This window comes from Squalius cephalus (genome assembly GCF_949319135.1).
Source record: "Squalius cephalus genome assembly, chromosome: 1".
Lineage (NCBI taxonomy): Eukaryota > Metazoa > Chordata > Actinopteri > Cypriniformes > Leuciscidae > Squalius > Squalius cephalus.
Window position 1 is genome coordinate 66,575,152 of NC_137122.1, and position 23,645 is coordinate 66,598,796.

Sequence of the window (23,645 nt, forward strand, 5' to 3'; positions counted from 1 at the left end):
AGTGGCAAAACTCGCCACTCGGCTGCTAGGGTGTTCTGTACGACTGTATACAACAAACATGTCTATACGATATTGTGGGGCTGAAATATGGCTTCTATATGTTGGAATATGGTTGCTAGGTGGCTCTAAACGGTTGCTAGGGTGTTCTGGGTGGTTGCTATGGTGTTACTAGGTGGTTGCTAAGGTATTTTTGGTTGTTGCTATGGTGTTACTAGGTAGTTGGTAGTTGTCTAAGATGGTTAAAATATTTAGAGTTCTTAAAATCTTTAATAACGAGTGCCTTTAGTATGGCATTCAGCCTCATTACTAATCTAATCTGATATGTTTTATAATTAGGACATCACATTTACCATAATAGTATTATGTCAGATGCACAATAGTCGTACATGACACAAATTACAAACAAAATGCATGCTTGTTTATTTTGGTATAATCAAATTCTCATCAAATTAACTTTTAAAACAACCTATGGGCAATTTTTCTACCTGACCTATGTAAATATTAACAGCAGATGTAGTGATTTATACTGTAGAACTGTGTGTAAATCCTGAGTTGAGGGGTCGTTAGCTGCAGAATGCAACCAGTTACTTATAGTGCGGCGTTTTGCATGGCGTCCCCACTGCGTATAGCTACGCAAAATGAAGTGACCGTTCGAAAAGGGAACTCCTCAGTATATTGTAACCTCAGTTCCCTGAGAGTAGGGAACGAAATATATTTCGTAGCCGGCCGCACTATAGTAACCTGGCAAGTTGTCGCTTCAGTCGTTAAACCTGCTAAAATGGCGTTTTTCGGGGTCTAAAAATATATCATAAAAGAATAATAATATGGGCTAAGGCCGCGCCCCCTTGGCGGGCTGACGTGTAATGGCGTGATGCTAGTTCATTGGCGCACATGTCAGAGGCACCCGCGCCATTGGATGTGTGCAGTTGCCGCAGCACAGCCAATGAGCGAGCCAGACACTCACTGTGCTAGCAATGCATTTTACATTATAGGCTTCAGTAAATCGAGGAAAAGGAGTTTCCCCTTTTCCCGCAATCTGTAAAAATGCACGGAAACTTTAAGGTTAAAGTAACCTTCCAGAAATATTTCTTACATTTGAAAGGTTTGATCTGGCTATGCCAGTAATATGAAGACACCCTTTCTCAAATAACATTCACCCTTTTCTTACAAAACGTATATGAATATGCTTAGCTTATATCTGATGACATTGTGTGTATGTTTTCTAGAATTAATGGAAAATCTGTATTAATACATTTTCTTGGACAGAATGGAAATTGTAGTACCACATGCATGTACAGACGGTGGATCTGAAAGACGCATACTTTCACATTCAGATAGCTCTCATCACAGGCACTTCCTGGGATTCGTGTTCGAAGGTGTCACTCCTCACGTTCGAGAAAAACGCAGCTAGTGCTTTTCCCTTTGAGACTCAGTAGGGAGCGCGTATTAGTCTACCTAGACGACTAATGCAAAGAACTAAAGCCCCGCCTCACCCAGTTCGGGTACCGGACCTGGTTGAAACACTCATGCATTAGTGTTTCAACCAGGTCCGATACTCGAACTGGATTAGGCGGGGCTTTAGTTCTTGTATTCACTTGCTACGCCATGTGTAAAAAATGTCTGTCAACTCGCACCCTATGTTTGTGAAAATACACACAATGTCATCAGATAAAGCATTCCTATACGTTTTGTCAGAAAAGGGTGAATGGTTTTAGAGAAAGGGCGGCTACATATTAATGATTGATTTTTTGCGCCATGGAGGGAGGGAAAGGCAGTTTGAATACAGTGATAGTGCGCGCGCGCGCGCGACCGGCTCTGTCTCTGTCTATGCTCGTTCTTTCAGAAACAAGCGCCCCCTGTCACGAGCGCTGCAGTCAGTCATCTATCACCATTCAAGGTGGCCGCCAAAAAAAAAACATTAGCTATAGGCCGAGCTCAAAAGAGCCCAACCCCAAGTCCTTTTGTCTTTCTGATCCAAAGATATAATCTCACAAATTTTGTGCCAATATTAAATCTTTGGGACTTTTTTCGGCTGAGCCAACAACCATGTCTGTAAGATATTGTGGATATGGCTTATATGTTGCAATATGGTTTCTAGGTGGCTCTAAACGGTTATGTTGTTCTGAGTGAACTCTATATATTGATAGATTTAAACTAAGTTCCTTTTTTAATTATTATAAAGTCATAAGATTTCATATCATTTGTTTTAATGAGATACTAGTTTAGCCTATTTTATTAGTGCATAGAATTTTGACGTGAACAAATGCATAGATCCGCAATGGCTTAAAATACCATTAAAAGCACTGTTCTGTTAGCACGTTTTGGTTGTGTGCATGGTTGTGTGCAGCACATAAACAGCGCGCGAGTCGTTTCGCGCTTGAAATGATTTAAAAACAAATTTTCTGTGACCGCGCTTTTTAGATTTGTGCGTCATCGAAATTTTTATTTTATAACAACAAGTATCCGCCACCTGACCTCAAGTAATGTGAAGAACAAATAATTTAATACATTTGTAAAAACGCTCTTTATTTGAATGAGTGGGTGGCTCTTAAAAGAGCCGTTGTTGCCTGGGATGGCAGAGGGAGTAAGACATGGTGGCTTCAGCTTTGGAGTTCCACCCGCAGAGCTTCTCTGAGGTTGTCCAGGAGAAGCCGGTTTCCCTCTGTGCTCAGGTGAACTCCGTCTCTGCACAGATGGGAGAGGCCGATGTTTCGATGGCGAATGGCGCGCATCTGTCTCCCTGCCAAGAAGCCGGTAACCTTCCCATTGATGAACCGCCGGCTGCGTTCCACGCCGTAGGCAGACCTGCCAATCTGACCTCTCCATTTCAAGCGTGGCAGAATGTATGAGAACACCAGCCTCGTCCTGGGAAACATCTCGAAACATGTGCCCAGGTCCCGCGTTATTTCCCTAAGGAAACTCAAGCGATCGCGGCCCTCGCGGAGCAAACTGTTTCCACCCAGGTGTATTATCAAAATGTCCGGAGCTTGAGCTCTGCTCCGAAGAGAGCGCAGAGCTGGAAGCAATTGCTCCCAGAGTCTACCTCCTCTGCCATCCCAAGTGATCTTACAGGGAAGATCGAGGTTTGCATCCAGGCCCTGCTCACATATGTGAGAACGCAACCTGCGCGTAATAGAACTGCCAACTATCCATACTCGTGGTGCCATCTCAAAGACGAGTGAGGGGAACTGCGATTTACCGCCAGTATTAATATGAGTGCTGCATGTTTGATTGGCTGTTTTTGCACATTCTACAGGCCCCACCCAACAGCACTTCAGAATAATAATTAGAATTATTAACGTATATGTATTCCAATTTATTGCTTATAAAACTGTTTATGATTTGTGACAATGTTTACATTTCAATATTTATATGGTAATATATACTGATTTTTAGCGTTTTGGATGTGCAGACCCTCTTACTATTTTAAAGTACCAATAACAATTAATAAAAAAATAAAAAATAACGTTACGATGTCCAGAAATTTAGAAACAGTGCATTGGGTTTAATTGATTGTTTAATGAGATCTAGCTGCTACTAGTTGTAGATCCTACTACCAAATATTTTCAGGTTGATAAATGCATATCCGCGATGATTGTCTGTCTACGTTAATAGTCCAGCGGTTGAACTTTTGCCTCTCGTGTCAGGGGTTCTAGGATCTAATCCGCAATCATAAAAGTTTTTTTTTTTTTTTTTTACTAACCAAACAGAATAGGCTGATTAGTGGTTGCATATAGAGCACAGACACTTAATTAGTGTGCATTTTTGTTGTTATTCCACCGGAAGCTCAGCACAGACGCACAACAGATTTATATTGTGTTCGTTACCATGACTACCATCTGCACGTCCCTGCACGTGCTTCTTGTGTAGCCAGGTCGTAGCAAATGAAAAGAAATCATACAGCACAATCTATAACTTAATACTGAGCAACAGTGCATCATTTGTATTGTTTTAAATGGCAGATTCGTTTGTGTGAAGGACCCAAGTAGAGGACGCATGTGCAGTTACTTTATAAAAGGCACTTAACTGTGACACCCCATCGATCATCACCTTTTTGTTTAAACCAATCATTGAAGTGTGTTAAATTATAATTCATTTTTATTGTTTTTTTTTAATAATTGTTTAATTTTTTTTTGTTATGTAAAAAATTGTTGAATTAAAAAACAACTGTACTGTAGTTTAAAATTATAATATGACACCACACCTACTGTACCTACTTTGGTCATAACAGCAATCTCTGGAAGCCACTTCTGCTCATCAGATCGCATAGTTTATTGGAATATGAATAGAAATAATGATTTTGTCTAAATAAATGAAACAAACTTCTAAATGTATCAATATTCCTCCAATTATGCACACTTCTGTATTAAAATGCCATTTGGATGCTGTTCAGTGAAGCTGTGTGAAGACACGTTAACAGGTGTGTCTGAATATGAATGCATGTTATTCTTTTCAAAGCATCAAACATTAATTGATCGTTGATATCCTGTACATGTAGTGGTCTTGATTTTATAAATGTTGAGTATATAAAGCTCATTTAAATGTAAGCTTTTAAATGACCCGGCCTCTTACCATCTTAAAGAACCATCTGTGAATATACCTGGATCTTCTCTGAAGTTCACAAGAAAATATTCATAATGTGACAATGAGTAACTTTCAATACCATTCAATAAAGACAAAAACACAGTATGTGCCAATTAACCAAATGTTTATTTAAAAGATTTTTTTTAAACGCCTGTTGTGTCAAATTCCACCCAGCAAATGGATTAGATCCTAGTGTTGTACTAGTTATTACTTTGTATTAAAATTATCTTTATAGCATTACCCCTAAGATTATAAAAAGCATTTTTTTAAATTATGTACTAGTTTAGCCTGAATGTGAATGTTAGCTATACTGTTCCCATGTCTTAGTGCTTTAATAGGTTATTTGCGTGTTAGGTCAAAAGTTTATTACCTGCCTGGTTCAGATTACACGATTTTAGCGCGATTTTGGCACACTCCGTTTGACGTAGGGTGTCGTGGGGATTCGTAAACGACAATGGGTGTCGGGACGCAAGATTCGATCGTTTCATCTCATATAGCGTGTCATAGTGGGCGACAACCTCTGCGATGCTTCAGGACATCATGACAGAAAGACTAGCATGTTTAATTTTTTAACGGTCCTCCACGACGGGTTGAGTATGTGAGCGAGAGTGAGAGTGCGAACAACAGTGAGTGTGTGTGTGCGCCAGTGAGCGAGTGTGTGTGTGTGCAAGTGAGCAGGTGTGTGTGCGCGAGTGTGTGAGCGAGGGACAGTGAGTGTGTGTGTGTGCTTGAGTGAGCGAGTGTGTGTGTGTGCGAGTGTGTGTGTGTGTGTGTGTGAGAGAGTGAGTGAGCGCAAGTGAGTGAGCGAGGGACAGTGAGTGTGAGTGTGTGTGTGAGTGCGTGCGAGTGAGCGTGTGTTAGTGAATGTTTGCGAGTGAATGTGTGCGTTTGACGGCATGCGATGACTGGTCGGAAAGCAACGTGTAGTCTGACATGTTTCTTGTTAGGAGTCAAAATCGTGTAATCTGACACCGTGACATTTTAACAGACACAAAAATCTTGTAATCTGAACCAGGCATTATTCATTGTGTCAGGCTGTCTGTTGAGATGTGTTCATTGCGCGAGTTCATATGATGACGATGAAAATTAGATGTATCGTTCAGCCCTAGTTGTGAATCCATTTTGTAAAAATGCTCTTTAGTTGAATGAGTGGGTAGCTCTGAAAAGAGCCGTTGTTGCCTTTAAAAGGACATTTGGCTTCAACTTTGGAGTTCCACCTGCAGACCTTCTCTGAGGTTGCTCAGGAGAAGCTGGTTTCCCTCTGTGCTCAGGTGAACTCCGTCTCTGCACAGATGGGAGAGGCCGATGTTTCTATGCTGAATGGCGCGCATCTGTCTCCGTGGATATCCTGAGGGCAGAGGAGGTAAAACATATATGATAATGTTAGTGAATTTATTTGAGTTGTTCTGATTCTCCAAGACTTATTGAGCAGCATAGTTGATGGGTCAAATGTAAGCCTGGCAAAATACCATTTTTGCTCTGTCACTTCTGAGAACCATCATGCACGTTAAAATCAAAGCTTTTCACATCAAATCATACACCTTTGAACAAAACCCATGGTTTTTCCTGCATTTAACTTTTTTAGCATTTATTAATCTTTGTCAGTGATTTTTAACATTTACTAATACTGGTACATTGTTAAAATTAAAAGTTTTAAGTGCTAACATTAGTAAATACAGTGAACTAACATGAATAAACATTGAAGAGTTTGAACATTGAGCAGTTTTTAAAATAAATAACATTGTCAAAAATAAATAAATACAATTAAGTTCATACTGGAGTGATTAAAATCATAAAGCGCAAAGCAAGTTGTTGTTAGCTACCTGTTAATTTTATTCAATTGTTAGCTATATGGTAGAAAATTAAGACTATTAGTTTAAATAAACCTTTTGATGCTACTTTTTTTAGTTTAACTTTTTAATATCAATATAACAAAATTATAATTTTATCTTACAAAACTATGAAATCCAGTGGTAAAATCTGCTCTTTTTTTAAATAAGAGGGCAAGATAGGACAGCAGTGTCTGTTGGCCACCAACGAAGACAATTTTTGACCCGGGAAAAACAATGAAACCGTTGTATATTAAAATGCACTGAAACACTAGACCTTATCAGTAGTATTGACAAACTTTACCTCAGTCTGCTTCTTCCTCTGCTTCTTCATTCTTAAGCGTTGTCCTCAATGCCATAGATATTTGGACCTCTTCTCCGGGCATGAAACTAATAAATTAACAATGGGATCACTAATACACCCGGTACTAATAAACAAAAAAAAGAAAGAAACTCAGAAATAAAACCTACGGAAAGAAATTGGCACGCAATCTGGTATCCAGCTCGTCATCGTCATTGATGTAGCACACGTGATCTTCTCAGACAATCTGACTTCATTTGGCTGGTTCCTGAAAAACATTAAAATCAAAATTAGATTCAAATATAACATTTCGATTCAAATGCGGTTATGAAAAGCAGTAGTACACCGACTGAAGCAAAATCTTTTAACACTTAGCTTTAGAAGGTATATTGCACACTCGTATCCAGACAGGACTGCTATGGTCTCCCAATTCTTCCTGCAACTTTACAGAAGTGCACATATCAATCATAGAATAGCAGGGGACTGCATATCCCACACAGATTGTCACAAATTGTGTAGATTGAAATCAATTCAAGTTAAAATGTATGTTATAAGGTCAAAATCAAACATTACAATGGTGTCTTGCTACTTCTCTCTTTCCCTTGTCTTTTATAACTTACTGACACTGTTGCTCAATGACTGTCTGTGTCCTCCCTGGAGCTGTCACACTACTCCTCCATACTTCCTGCTGCTGCTGTGGTTGCTCCTTCCTCGTAGCTCAGTGGCATAAACCCTAAACATGACCTAACCACAATCTCCTAACCACAATCTAACCGCAACACGACCATACGCGCCAACCCGTTTGATTAAGGCTGTCGAAGCCCTGCTGATGTCATGTATCCAGGTCCATTGGCAACGGTTCCGTATGGCCTACCTAACAACCCGACCATACGCGCCCAACCGTTCAACTAAGGCTGTCGAAGCCCCACTGTCTCATTTAAAGCAAGGTTCAGTGGCAAACGGTTCCGTATGGCATACTAACCTACCGCAACACACAACAATACCGGTCCATCACAAAAACTCATTTACGCAAAATACAGTACACGGGATTGTGATAACTATGATAACTATGCAAGACACCTGACTGAAGGCACAAATCCGGATGAGAGATGTAAATATGATCCAATAGAGTGTTCTTTTTGGTTGTTGCTGTGGTGATCAGTTGCGTGTATCCTTTAGACTGAAACAATTCCAGAACAGTTTTTTTCCCTGCGCAGAGATCCTCATTAAAATCTCCACAGATTATTACAGGATGTTCGTCCACGATGTCCAAATAATCCAGCAGACTCTTCATGTTTTCCAGGAATCCTTCGAATCCGTAGTGTGGTGGCCTGTAGACAGCAGCGATTGTTGCTTTGATCGGGCTATCTACTTTGATGACGACATACTCCAGATCAGTCACATTTTGAATAAACTGCCTAGCCTGAGCTGATATATACTCTTTGCAATAGATTGCGACTCCACCGCCAGCTTTCTGTGCAATTTCTTGGTGTGTCGAGTAGGAGACATGTCTGTTACGCAGAAACATGTTGTATCCATCCAATTGGACGTGAGGTGTAGTGAATGATCCGGTCAGGTGAGTTTCCGTCATGCAAAGAATATCCGATAGAAGCAGTTCATGATGGCATCTGATGTCTTCAATGTGGGATGACAGTCCTTCTGTGTTATGATGGATGATTTTAAGCGTTTGATCCATGTTGGTTTCCCTCACCTGCTGCAAAAGTGGCATGATTCCTTTAAACGTCGCTCTTGTCATGTTTCCCAATGAGGCTGTGACAGTAGGATCTGCATATATCTTCTTTTCACTGAAGTCCATAATGTGCAGTCCACGAAGCGAGGTCGTTCTGCTGAGGGCAACGTAGGCCATTCCCGGCTCGAAAATCTTCTTCAGTGACACCACGGCATTCTCCATCGTCATGCCTTGGACTTTGTGAGCTGTGCAGGCGTAGGCTAACTTGATGGGGAATTGTCGACGAACTGCCCCTTTCCTAAGAGTTTCTTCGGATCTCTCGATGTAAACCAAGTCATCTTCTTCACCTTGCACCCTTTTGCGGTGTTTCTTGCCTGCGTTTGGATTGTCAAGCTTAAGTCCTAACATTTGCACGGTGTTGATTCCATCTTTTGTCTTATTGACAATGTTTGCAATCTTTCCAAAACACCCATTGACAATTCCATCTTCAACATCTAGATTCCTAGTCACCATTATGCGTACTCCCAACGCAATTTGTATGGTGTCAGGCAAGTCATCCTTTTTTCCGGTGATGGGCTTCATTTGTCTCTTCATCCCTCCTGTTCTTGGGTCTTTCCTGTAGTCTTCGGCATCGATGGTAATGATGTCAGTAGCCCCGTTTACATGCACACTTTTTTGCTATTCTGATTGAGATCGTTCTGATTGACGGATTCCGGTTGACTGTTTACATGGGATGTTATCTAAACCGATCTGGTGTTTACATGTGCTGACGCTTTCAATCGAAGTCATTTTCTGACATGCGCACACAGCTTGTCTGACGGATCTGGAAGCTCATTATTTCCACGTTTTCAATCCTGTCAAGATGGTGCATCACTTAATTGTCGCGTTTAGTTGTAGGCATGAGACGCGTTTCCACTGTCGGGCCAGTGCGAGCCATAAACGGGCCGTTTTATTGTATTGTGTAGGCTATTGTTCTTTGTTAATTATTGTCTTGTTTTGTAGCCTATTTGCATCAGTTTTTCATTCTCATACTCATATCACACTCATTATAGCATATAATTAAATATAGGCCATCATTATTGTAAAAAAAAAAAAAAAAGAAGAAAAAAAGGAAGTTTTATCAGAAAACTGATCAGAAAGAAATCACTGGAAACAGCCTGATCGATCGCAAAACAAGAGCGACTGTTTGCTGGCATTTTTGTTGTTTAATTGAATATTTAAAACCCAAGAATAGATGTTTTACCACAGGTTTACAATAAAAATCGATACATTTATAATAATGAATTAATTTGTGTCAAAATTGCACATTAGTCACAGAAATAAAGTGGTTTACCGTTTATGACGTTTGTGAACGTTTACAAAAGAAAGAGGACACAAAACTTATTCGCGTCTGTTTCTGTTTATTTGGTAGCCTAGTAACAGGACGCATTTACATCACATTTAGAAAGAATGTTCATTTCTACAAATATGCCACCAAAAATATGACCTGAGGAGCTTTAGCACTCTCTCCCAGAAGGATACAGTTATATTTTCAGTCAGAGAAAAAGAGGATAGTCCGAGACATAGGCTACTGAAAGATAAAATAAAAACAGGATTATGATTTGTCTGATTGCTTCAAGCGTACATATTTTCCATGTTTACTATGGTAATGGTTAGCGTGCATAGTTTTTTTGCATCGGGTATAAATATTCCTACCTTATACGGTGATCAGAATCCACATCGGATCACAAACAGAAGGCATTATGTTAGCTGACAGAATTATCTGGCGCAAAACCAGGCATGCGCAGAAAGACGTACGCTCAAAGTAATCGGATCAGCTCGTTTACATGGTGTAATCTTTCGTTTGATCGGTTCATGAAAAGGTTTATTCCACCCCCTTCAATCCGACTGAAATTTCAATCGGTTTGAGCATTTTTATTCCGATTGAGGTGTTGACATGGAGCATTTTCATTCTGATTGGACTTGCACCTGGTTATAATCGGAATACAATGCTACATGTAAACGGGGCTACTGTGAAGAGCATGGATTGTTTTCGTATTGTGTTCGTGAACTTCCTTGTTTGTGGCAAATATGTGCAGTGCATCACACGGGCAGTCTTTGGGGTCCTTCACTGCCTGGAGTAGTAAAGCTCTATCTTCTTCGGCGAGATCGTCGGTCTTCTGCTTCACCCGTAGGCGGTTTAAAAGTTGGGCAAAAGCCAGGTCTTCTTTCTGACGCATGATCTCGGTGAGGGTAATCATTTGGAAATGGTCTTTCCAGAAGTCCAAAACATCCTCTTCGTACACACAGAGTGGTTTGGCTTTACCCAGAGGTGGTAGTTGGTAAAAGTCGCCCACGGCGAGGACAGAGATTCCCCCGAAAGGTTTTTTGCTGCCTTTGATTTGCTGACATCTCCAGTTTATGTAGGCAAAAAGATCCTTAGAAATCATGGACACTTCATCGATGATAAGAATCTCCACGTCGCGTAGTCTTGCTCGTAGTTCATCTAGGGCATTTCCAAGTCCTTGATACGGTGGCTTCAGATTCCTTGGAAGTTTCAAGATGGAATGCAGAGTTTTACCGGATATGTTGAACGCTGCCGTTCCAGTAAACGCACTCAAGAGCACCGTAGGCACGGATAGATCTCCTTCCTCCCGTAATCGAGGCAGTTGTCGCAGAATCTTGGTCGCTTCCGTGTATATGCACTTGATGACGTGTGATTTGCCACAACCAGCACCACCTGACACGAAGTAGAAAAACTGTTCCGGATTATGACCCCACACACGCTTCTGACACCACTGGCAGACCGTGTAGAATATGGCTGCCTGCGTCTCGTTTAGACTTCTAAACAACCTCCTGACAAATTCGATGCTCATCTGCGGTGCCTCTATTTGTGGCACGACTCCATCTCCATGTTCAAGAATCTGAAATTCTGGGACATCATCTTGTACATCCTCATCATCTGGATTGATGTCTTGTCGTTCTGCAACGCACTCTAAACGATCCACTTCAATCTCTGGTGCAAAGGCGGCCCATGCGTTCTCGGGTGGCCCTTGCTGTTGCAGCTGATCGACCGCCTTATCCACCTCGTCGCTGTGTTTTTCGAATTTTTCCTTGTGTGCTTGCACTATGGCGCAGACAGGGAAAAGCAAACCAGGCTTTGTCCAGGGTAGTTCCACCTTTGCACTCTTGTAAAATGTTTCATATGTCGGAAATCTAGGCGGTTTTAGCTGTTCGTTGCTTCGATGTGGCATATAAAGCTTAAGTAATCTACTGTAAAACTTTTCGGTTTGTTTTTCCTCCGAATAACGTGCATACCTAATAACTGCAGCCTTCCCAGTTCTTTTCTGAAAAAAGCCCATGCCGTAGAGCAGCTGGTGAACATTCTTGCCTTTTGTTTGTTGACCGTACACGATGCGGCACTCCGAAGCAAATTCTGCCAGACACATCTTCTCAAAGTCACGCGTTTGAGGCCTTGCTCTGTATTTCTCTATCATCCCTGACATCCACACATCCTCCGAATCAGGATTTTTGTTTTGTAGGACGCTTAGGGGAAGACTCATCTTAAGCGCGTCATCGTCCGTCGGTAGAAACACAACACTTCGTGAACACTTCTTCAACGGTAAGCTGCATGTTCGTGCCACAGACTCCTGAGCGCTAACTTGCCTGTGTTTTGAGTAGGCTTGCATTATCTGCTTCATTTCATCTTCCTCGCTAACGTTCGTCTCACGCACACTCTTGATTACATTCTTAAGTAAATCGCCCATTTCATGCTCCGGCTTGGAAATATACGAAAGCATATACATAACGCAGCTAAAAGCGTCAAGAACGAACTGAATGTCCATATTAGCGTTCCATGCCCTCAACAAATCGGGATTGTATCCATTCACCCGTGACTCCTTTGGATCACGCTTCAGCAGAATCACGTTGGCATTGGACAATGCTTCGACGTTCTCATTGTAGTCATCGATGGACAACTTACTCTTTGTCAGTAGGTCTGACAAGCTGTCAAAAGAGGCTTGGGGGTCATTCAACAGATCCCACACCGGCTTGAGTTTTGTCCTGGCTTCGCTCATTGCCTTTTGAGCAGCCTCCCGTCTCAACTTCCTTCTGTCTGCTTGCTTTTGCTCTTTCTCATGCTCTTCTTCAGGACGCTGTGGTTCTTTAGATGCAAACATGCAGCTTCCAGATGGAGAAGTGTCCGTGTCATCCTCTTCTTCAGGACGCTGTGGTCGCGGACGAGTGATAGTGGTGCTAGACACCGGCAGTTTGGGGAACCCAAATCGACACAATAGATTTCCCTTCTTACAGGACTTTGAGTGGTTCCTGCTGTGAAGCTGGACCTCTGTGACGATCTTGTGAAGCTCAGGATCAGCCGAGGGATCGGGCAACTGGCAGGTTATGTTGCGGTCAATAAAGTCACAAACATCCTTGTCAGAATCCTTCTCAAACTCGGGTGCGTCCTTTATCCAAACAAGAAGATGGATATGTGGGCTCCCTCTAGCTTGAAACTCCACTCGGTAAAAGTAGTCCTCAACTTTACCAATGGGTTGGGCAGGCGACAAAAGCAGATGAGTCATTAGCGCATCCACCCGCTTCTCAAACATACGCATGACAGTGACCGCATTGCTTCGGAGGATTTCACACTTTGTCGTCCAGTCAAGCTCGGAAAAGTCGACGTGTTCACCTTGCTGGGCCTTGATTGCTGTAATTACTTCAGGCCATCTCATTTCAGCTGCACTGAATGTGCAAAAAAACGTAGGGGTTCCTAACTGTCTTATCATAGCCTGTAGATCCCTCAAAGTTTTCTCCCAATACGCTGGAGAGCCTCTCAGTGGTTGCATGAACCGTGTGGCGTCTCTGTTGTGTACCAATCTTTCAATCTCCCGGTTGTCTTGAAGCAGCCTGTTAGAAATTCTTCGGCCGTCTCTTGTGAGAGGTTTGCCTTTTCGCAACTGAATAGACATGCTGTTTCTAGCCAGTTGCGTTTCCGTTACAAACTGCGCAAAGAAAAGATAACTCTGATCTTTTGCAAAACGCGTGTCCACGCTGAACAATCTCACGTTGAAATACATACTGGGAGATATTGAAATTTGTCTTTCCTCGTCAATGGAATTTTGTCCAGTGGGGAATTGAACAGGGAAAGCCATAGCTTCCAGCTTTGGGATTTTGAAAAATCCAACAGGCTTTTGTCCTTGTGCTGGTGCGATACTAAATATTCCCTCACCGTACGACAAGATCTCCTGTCCGATGTCGGGCGGCTGCATGCACGTGTCTAATGTGAGCCCGGGTCGAAGCTCATCCTTTTCCTCGACGCTAACGTGTTGCTCATCCTGCTCAGCAACATCGACTTCTTGTTGCATCTCAGAGACTTCATCTTCCTCGTCTAGGTGACTTTCAGAGACATCAGCTTCCTCATCTATGGGACTTTCGAATATAGCCGTTTCTCTTATGGAGATATTCCTGTATTCCGAATGCATTGCTTTCAGCTTCGATAAAGCTGCAAGCACGTTATGCATATTCACCGTGTGGAACTGCTGGTATCCTTTGAACTTAACGTGTCTCTTCAGCTTCACCTGCAGCAGCTGGGCCTCACTTCTTGGTCTTGGCAGAGAGTTGACAGTCGTCTCCATCTCGGAGGGCACACACACGACGGCACCACGTACTGCTCTCTGCTGTCCTTTGGGTAATGCAACTATTTTTGCAAATGGTAAAATTTTTGCAATGAGTTGACGTTCAAGGACATTTAATTCATCCAATTCCGCAGGGATTGGTGGCAACTCCAGTTTGTTGGCTGCTGCAATTGAAGACATCTGTCCTCTCTTGAGGTGGCTGTCACAAGTGTGGCAAATCCATTCCTGTCTTCTCTCTTCCGGAACTACGCAGGAACCTGAGCAGGCATTATCACAAGCGTGAACATACTTTCCAGTTAGGCAAGACGCTGCAACATGAACGTTTTTGTAATAACTTGTTCTATTACAGACCTTGACTTGATTAGGAAACAGGGCTCTGTGACAGACTGTGCAGACATGTGTAGGGCCATGCTGGATCTTACACCGGAATGCATGTATGGCACTTTCCATCACTTTGTTAACACAAGGCTGGGGTGTTACCTGGCTGTGACGGATGTACGGTTTATATTTCTTTTTTATCCGCAGTGCGCATTGCAATCGATGAAGAACGTGATATGTAGCATCACTGGCACATTTCTGGGTCTTGCGCAGCGTACATCGCAGGATGTGATGTGCTCTGAACTCTTGGTCACCTGCATATCTGTTAACCATGTAGGCTTTCATTTTCCGCTGGAAGAACGTATCTGTGCTGTACCTCTTCTTAATGTACTCTTTCTTCTTCTTTTGGAAGAGAGCATCTGTGCTGTACCTCTTCTTACTGTATTCTTTCATCTTCTTCTGGAAGAGAGCATCTGTGCTGTACCTCTTCGTCATGTTTTCTTTCATCTTCTTCTGGAAGAGAGCATCTGTGCTGTACCTCTTCGTCATGTTTTCTTTCATCTTCTTCTGGAAGACGGTATCCGTGCTGTATCTTCTCACTATAGACCATCTCATTTGGTTTCGGAAGAGAACATCTTGATTATACTTTACCTTATTTGCTTCTTTTTTCTTTGATTGGTATTGCAAAGAAGTGGCATACCTCCGTCTCTCACAATCCCTTTTTTTATGTTTCCTGGTGGCATAGGGTGCAGCCGGGTTCTTAGGTTCTCTGCCTTGTTTTGACATTTTAAATGTTTTACGCAATTCTTTTCTTCTTCTGTGCTTATTTGTTTTATCTGCCACATCTCGGTTTTCAGCTCCTGAGCCAACAAGATTTACTTTGGTTCCAACATTTGTTGCTGGTTCTGGTAGAGCTGAAATCACTTGTGATACCCGTTCACAAACAGATGTTGAAGGCAGTTGGACAGACAGCTCTGTTTCAAAAGACACAGGCATGAATTCATAGCTGGTCTCATCACTACGATCCCGGAAGATCTTGAGAACTCTGTCTGCCATGTCACTCAGGTGAGTGAAAGTCAACATGACAGCAGTTCCATGGCCAGTAGGATGGGGCAAGCCTGCAGCAGTCCTCGAGTGTGAATCAAAGTATCCGTACCTTCCAGATCTGTCTCTGAACACAGCAATACACTCTGGAGCAACAAGGAGTAGAGCTTGCCTGACATCTGTTGAGAGACACTGTAGCCTTTCAGTGAGAGGAATCCACCACTCTTCAGTGCCAGGGGTCCCTGTGGCTCTGAGGTATCCAAACATCACTCCTGATTTCAGCACATTATGTTTCCGGTGAAATGATGCCACGCTCAACGGTACTTCCTCCATTGTCAGATGGTTGCGATTAAACCTCCCTTCAGCAATAAGCTGCATTTTAATATAGACATAACACGCATCTCCCTCCTCTAAAACTCTATCAAGGTCAGGCATCTTGAACGTAATCCCTTCACTCTGATTAGCTAAAAATGTCAACGCTACACACGTGCACTGATGATTTTTTGAGAAACTGTCATACCTATCATCACCTTGACAATGAGATGCCTGCACAGACAAAACCCTGGGTGCAATATCACCACCTTCTACATACGTTCTACCCGAAAACTGAGCTACAGCTGCACTGGTGCTTGCCTGTTCAACCTGTAAATAATCATTCATGTAATTAGGCTGTTGGTCAAAATGAGTGTTATAGAATCTGTGTTAAATTTTAAATTGCACTTCATAGTGTTTGGTACAAAGACATTTTTGCTAAATAGTATTAATTAATTTATTTATTTGATTAATTAGTGATTAAATTTAACTATTTACAATGTAATAAATGTGCTATTCGGATTTGCATATGTGTGAGACAGAACCGCTTGTATGGAAGTAAAATAATGACAAATGTTTTTTTGAAAAAAACCTTGTTGAATTGCACTACTTGAAAAAATTTACATAATAACATTATAATCTTGTTCATGGCAGAGAAAGCTGCTTACATATACAAAACTAACCGTGAAGACTTAAATGTAAACATGGCTTATGTGTCTTTATCAGCTTTTCCATATATATATATATATATATATATATATATATATATATATATATATATATACACTGTTGTTCATTCTATTGCTATCATATTGTTTGTCCTTTGATTAAAATTCAACAGAAGTATGCTCGCTCTCTCTGGTCAGTTAACGTTAATAAGCTAAATGCCTCTTTTTACTTTCTTTGCCATTGACAACCGACTGAACTACAAACTTTCCACTGACATCTGTGAAAAAGGGATGCGCTCGACCAGCTCGCACGCGTCTGTGCCGCTGTGCGCTCAATCCACTGCATGTTTTTCTCTGATCAGCTCACGTACCACAGCTATGTGTTATTATATTTTGTTTAAAATTCCACTAATAAGATAGATTTACATCATAAACAGCCTTCTTTTTTATCCCCTCTGTTGTCAGTGTTTCTTTGTCTGGACACAAACACTGTACTGTAGCCTACACACGCTGCCTGGTATTGGTTATTGGTTTCGGAGCATTTTTACGAATACGAATACATGAGCTATCAGTGCATCCCTAATGGAGATTATCAATCGGCAATCTACTGATATTCATATACTTATAGCAAGTGAGCATTGTTGTTTTTTTGTTTATATCTAGAGCTGCACGATTAACAGAAATTAAACCGAAATCACAATTTAGCTTAGTGTGATTATTTAAAAAATTGCAATATTTTAATTTAATAAGTATTTGCGCAGCACTGAGATCAAAGTGGATCAACTGGTTCACAGTAAATGCTACTCCATCTCTGCAAGCACCGTAAATTTGAGTCACTTATAAAAGGTGTATTTGAAAATCGTAGAATAAGGCAGAAATTGTATTATTTTAAAGTGTTGTATAGAGTGATAAAGTCATTATGATTAGCATTGCAGGGCTCCAGGCTGCGACCAAAAAAGTCGTCATATACAACCATTTTTTGAGAATTTGCAAATTAAAATTTGTTGTGGTCGCATTTGTGAAATCGTGACAGCCCTAGTCCCAAACATTAAGGTGCCCTGAAATGAGCATGTTGCAAGACACAGATATCAATAGTACCTGGTTAATCCTGGAGGGTCTGGTCTGGTCATCCTCCAGGTCCAACTTTCTCCAACGAATTTTTTGAGCCTGAGATCTCTTTCCTTTCCGTGGCATCCTTTAAAATATGAAGAGATAAAAAGAAATGACAAAAAAATTATTCTTGACAAATTTATCTGTTTAACTCACTAATTTCAGTGAATTAAGTAACTTCTAAAAGTAGAGATTTTACTTTCAAGTCTCAAATCATAAAAAGTAGCCATGGATTTCTTTTTTAATACTCAAAAGTAATACATATTTAAATGCACTTATTTGTTAAGTCAAATTCATTTTAATTGGACATTCTCACTTAGGTAGGCACATACTTTGAACGTTCTCCAGATGTAACAGCTGTTGAGCCTAAAAAGATAAAACCTGTAGTACTCTCAGGAAGAAAACAAACAGTTAAACAAGAACAAAGAAAGAGACACTGTGTAAACATGTAAATTGCAATAAAGTTTTTTTTTTTGTTTTTTTTGGGGGGGTAGGTGGTGGGTCGGTGGGTTGAGGGGGGTGAAGGTGGAGGGGGTAGGTCGTGTGATGGGGTGGGGGTGAAGGTGGAGGGGGTAGGTGGTGGAGGGGGTAGGTGGTGGGTGGGTGGTGAAGGTGGAGGACGTGGGGTAAGAAATTAAATAAACTGCTCTCTGTAGAAAACGGCAAAACCCAAGGAACCTGAACAAGATATAAAAACAGCCATATTAAGGCACGGGGACTACAATTATGCTGATGGGATGAAAATGCCATAATACAGCTTAAGAAACAATATTAATACTAACCAGAGAGAAAAGTGCAGCAGAAAATGCAGGTTGTGCTCTGATCAGTCAGTCTGAAAAAAATAATGACAACATAATGAAATATGCCTTTATGATAATGATTATGATACTTTATGATATTTTATCTATATGTAGAATACAGATAATTTTAGGAATTTATCTCAAGAAAGTCTTTTTTTGAAATACTCTTAAATTTTCTAGAAGCTGAGTTTATGTCAAATATGCTGCCTAAAACCTGTGATGGACCGACCATACAGCAGGTTTACTATATAGGACAAGTGGTTTGGAGAATGGATGGGTAAATGTAGTCTTAATTATTTGTGGCATAAACAAAACAGTTTTTTTCTAATAGCTTTTATATTCATGATCATTTTTAAACTATAACGATTTTCTTATCAACAAGCTAAATCTGAAGCATTTTGTATTTGTGGCCATGTCCCTAATTAACTCTTTACCTTTGAAATGCAGTAAAGGAATGCTTGTGAATCAGTATTCTGAAACAGAGAAAAAAAGTGTCATAAAACTCAACACCAACAACTTCACTCACAAACCATGTAACTTGAACTTTTATTGCAAATAATAACACTGGAAAAAAAGCTGAAAATGTTCACCTCACTCACACCTTCACCTAAATGATTTCTACAAAAATGTTTGTCATTTTCTACAAAAATCTACACATTATTATACATATAACCTGAAAATACTGTAGTTTATTAAGGTTAAATCTTACTAACCAATATTAATAATAAAAAATGGGGTAAGCACTTCTGAGTTCAGAGTAAATTAGTTGTTTGTAACACTTTAGAGTATGGTTTGATTTGTTAACATTAGTTCATGTATTAGGCTAACTAACCATGAACAATACATTTGTTCCTGTATTTATTAATCTTTGTTAATCTTAGTTAATAAAAATAAAGCTTTTCATTGTTTGTTCGTGTTACTTCACAGTGCATTTACTAATGTTACCAAATACAACTTTTGATTTCAATAATGTAGGCTACTAGTAAATGGTGAAATTAACATTAACAAAGATTAATAGTTTATAAATAGTTAATGTTAACTAATGTAGTTAACAAGAGTTTGATTAATGGAACCTTATTGTAAAGTGTTACCAGTCTGTTATACACCGATTCAGACGTCTTGTGAGTTCAGTGTTGGACAGATCAGTTGTTTTAACAATTCATTAAAGTGAATCGGTTCAAAAGAGTCTTTAGTTTTGCGACTCGGACGTGTACGCGTTGAGTGATTATCCCAGCAGTTAGAACATCGCACAAGATTGTGTCAACAACACAGAACACATTTCATCACTGAATAGTTTACCATCGTGTCATTTGATTTTGATAAATAGCGCGAGGGAGAGAGAGCAAGACATGAAGACGTGAGAATGCGCGCGCGCCGCCGGGGTGCGTGGCTAGTGCTCAACACTGCATTTGATAGACATGAAGACTGATGTAATGCACTAGTCGACATTATTTGATCATAATTATTTATTACCATAAAATATATTCTAACTATAACTGAACTAAAACATAGTGAATTTATTTTTAATTGATAAAAGTTACACTCAACCCAGCAAACATGCCAGTGTGGGCCCACTGTGGGTAAGTGTGGGTTTTCTGTGGGACAGTGTGGGCAAGGGCAAACCCTTTCGGGCCCCATGTGGGCTTTCTGTGGGCAAGCCCACTGTGGGACTGCCCACAGAAAACCTACACGGGCCCCCAGTGGGTTAGCCCATGTGGGGCCCATAGCAGTTTTGCCCATTTGGGCCCCCATTAGGATTTACTGTGGGCAAGCCCACTGTGGGACTGCCCACAGAAAACCCACACGGGCCCCCAGTGGGTTAGCCCATGTGGGGCCCATAGCAGTTTTGCCCATTTGGGCCCCCATTAGGATTTACTGTGGGCAACCCACTGTGGGACTGCCCACAGAAAACCCACACGGGCCCCCAGTGGGTTAGCCCATGTGGGGCCCATAGCAGTTTTGCCCATTTGGGCCCCCATTAGGATTTACTGTGGGCAACCCACTGTGGGACTGCCCACAGAAAGCCCACACGGGCCCCCAGTGGGTTAGCCCATGCGGGGCCCATAGCAGTTTTACCCATTTGGGCCCCCATTAGGATTTACTGTGGGCAACCCACTGTGGGACTGCCCACAGAAAAACCCACACAGGCCCCCAGTGGGTTAGCCCATGCGGGGCCCATAGCTGTTTTTCACTGTGGGGCCACCATGAGGGTTTACTGTGGGCAACCCACCATAACAGTACAGTTAAATCATTGTTTTAAGATTAGAAGCTCAGGGTTAATCAAACTATTTTAACGATCCTGTAAAATGTCATAAATGTTATTTCATTCAACAGTCAATCCCATACTTAACTAAAACTGCACACAGTCAACAAGACAGCAAGACAAGTACTATCTTTACCTGTTTGCTTGTTGCAGCTGTTCCCAGACAGACTGATAAAGTCAGACAGACCACCCAGTTAACACAGAACATTCCCCTAACGTTAGTTTTTGGTTCCCGTTTGGTTATTTTTTTGGGAACCAAATACTAACGTTAGGGGAACATTCTTTTTTGGTTTTATTTTTATGTAACCATAAAATAGTGTTCCCAGAACGTTGTGGTTACTTTTAAATAACCTAAAAATAACTTATAGAGAACGTTTCCTAATGGTTATTTTTAAGTTATTATTTTGCAACCATAAAATAACGTTCCCAGAACGTTGCAGGGTGGTTATTTTTTGAATAACCTTAAAGTAACTTATAGAGAACGTTCCCTAATGGATATTTTTAAGTTATTATGTTGCATAATTGATCTCACTGAGGTTATAATTAAACAGGTTTTATTAAAATAGGAACAAATGGAACAAACCAAAGTTTCAAGATATTTTATCTGATTATCAAATAATTCCCTCCATCAATTCTATGTTTATGTAAATGCTGCGTGACTTTTACGTGTTTTAATGGGCGCTCGCGCTGAACATTCGAGCCGCATTTGAACTGGAGCGGAGGCCGTTACCATGGAAACGGGACGACAGCCCAACTGACACAAGCAGTAACTCCGTCTCTCACTGTTGTTTTCACTACTTTCAGGTAAGTTTAGTCCCCAAACTTACACAAATAGTACATACAAATGCTTCTGACACATTCTTTCATGTAAATGACACGCTTCCGTTGAATATTTACTTTATAGAAATGATTTAGTGTCTTCAGGAAAAGTCCGCTAGCATCTCATCCGTTAAGTTAGCAGCTAACTGTTACTAGCTAGAGGCAGGTTAACTTGTGCTGTAATTTAGGCTTTTAATCACATTGTACGTGTACAGTATATGAGAGATTTTGATAGTATTGTAAAGGTTTTGCTGACAATTTCCAAATGTGTGAATGAAAGTAAACTAATTTATTTAACTTAAAAATATTCACTGGACGGTTAATTCATTGATTTCACGTGACGTCACATGACTCACACCATTATAGGAACGCCCACCTGGAGGGCAAATGAAAGGAGTGCTATAATGCCATTTGTGCCTAGTATTAACATGAATATACAATACAGTAGCCTAGTTTGAACCAGTTTAAGATTCCTATTAATTCATTTTATACTCGTATGGCCAACTCTCTCATTATTAATAAATGGTAACACTTTATAATAAGGTTTCATTTTGTTAGCTTTAGTTAACATGAACCAACAATTAGTGAACAATTACTTCTACAGCATTTATTAATCTTAAAGTTAAGATCAACATTAAATACTGTATTTGAAATGTTGTTTGTCCTCTCTCTTTTCAGTATTTATTGCAATCTAATCCTGATTGCAGAATTGAGCTCCAACCCCAGTTAAGCAGACCTGAACCAGTTGATCGAGGTCTTCAGGTTCAGCAGACACTACAGACAGGCTGGAGCTAAACTCCTCCATGACCAGGACTGGACACCACTGCTGTAAGTGATCGATCTAGTCATGTTCCGAACATTTTGCAGGGGACCTCAGCTCTGGCCCTTGAGGACCACTGTCCTGCAGACTTTAGCACCAGCCCTGGTCCAACACGCCTGGACAAGCTAATCAAGCTCTTTTGGTTAAAATAGCAAGTGAGATTGATCAGGTCTGAACATAAACTGCAAGACAGTGCACTTCGAGGACCAGAGATTAACTATTAATTAGTCAATAATCACTGATGAAAAAAGAATCATTTTTATTTGTATAGATTTATGTAATATTTGACTAATATTCAGTTGTCTTCTCTCTTTTTTCCTTAATTGTGATGTGTCTCAAACAGCTAAATAATAAACCCAAAAGAGCCACTCAGGCACAGGTCACTCTTTTTCTGTGTAAGTATCGTTTGACCGTCAGACACATTCCCTCTATTTTTTAATAAAAATAACATATTCAGGCTGCAAGTTAAATCTATCAATGATTTATTGATAAAGACATTAAAAGGTTTGTTCTTCATGTTGTTCCAAACATGTATTATTTACTTTTTTCTGTGGAATGCAAAAGAAGATATTTTGAATTATGTTTAATCTGTTTTGTTCATACAATGAAAATCCCATTAGATCCCATTGACTTTTTGAGTCATTTTTCAAAATATCATCTTCCACAGAAGAAATCATGCAGGTTTGGAATGACATGAGTGTGAGTACAAGTTGACAAAATTATTCTTTACGTTGTGTTGATAATTTTAATAAATTGTTCTCATGCTCTTATTTCATCATGCCCTCAGTTGGTTCACTCTCGGTATGTTTCTCTTTCAACAACACCGCCTAAATTTGTTTTTAATAATAATAAACACCTGTAACTATTTTTCCGGAACTCAAATTATTCTCAGGTTTCTCCAGTCATATATAAATTACACTTGGAACAACCCTTGTTTTTGTTTTTTTGTAAAAAAAATTATGTTAACATTTCAATTGTTTTTTTTTTCGCACTTTAGAGAAAAAACTGACACAAAAAACAGCCAGGCCGCAGCATCCGAAGGGGTTGATCCTGATCCTGTTAAATCATAATGCAAGAGACTGGGATGGTGGAAGGAGCAGAAGAACCAGAAGACTTGAGGACTCTGAAGACAAAAGACTCAAAATCTATTTAAAATAAATGCTGCTCTTTTGACAGTTCTGTTCAAACGTTCCTGATTTTTTTTCCACGATTTACATGCTGACGACTGGATGCTGGCTACTGTAATAAATTATTAACATAATTTTTTAACATCCCAGGAATAATTACTTTGTAAAATAGATTAAAACAGAAAACAGTTATTTTAAGTTGCAACAATATTTCAGAATATTGCTCTTTTTAATGTATTTATTAAATAAATGCAGCTTTGATGAGATGAAGGAATTTCTTTCAAAAGTATTTTTAAAAAATTACTGACCCCAAACTTTTGAACGGTAATGTATTGTGTATATATATAT

At 40.3% G+C, this 23,645-nt stretch overlaps 1 protein-coding gene and 1 long non-coding RNA gene across 2 annotated transcripts in view; one reads left to right on the forward strand and one right to left on the reverse strand.

Moving 5' to 3' along the window:
- The window catches only part of LOC307159631 (uncharacterized protein), a 732,752-nt gene that overhangs the window by 444,235 nt on the left and 264,872 nt on the right, over positions 1-23,645 (forward strand). The window lies entirely within an intron of this gene.
- On the reverse strand, positions 15,951-17,875 carry LOC307159740. The gene is made up of 3 exons (XR_013821439.1): positions 17,801-17,875; positions 17,457-17,553; positions 15,951-16,020 (listed from the first exon to the last, which is right to left on the reverse strand). It is a non-coding gene; the product is annotated as an uncharacterized lncRNA (long non-coding RNA).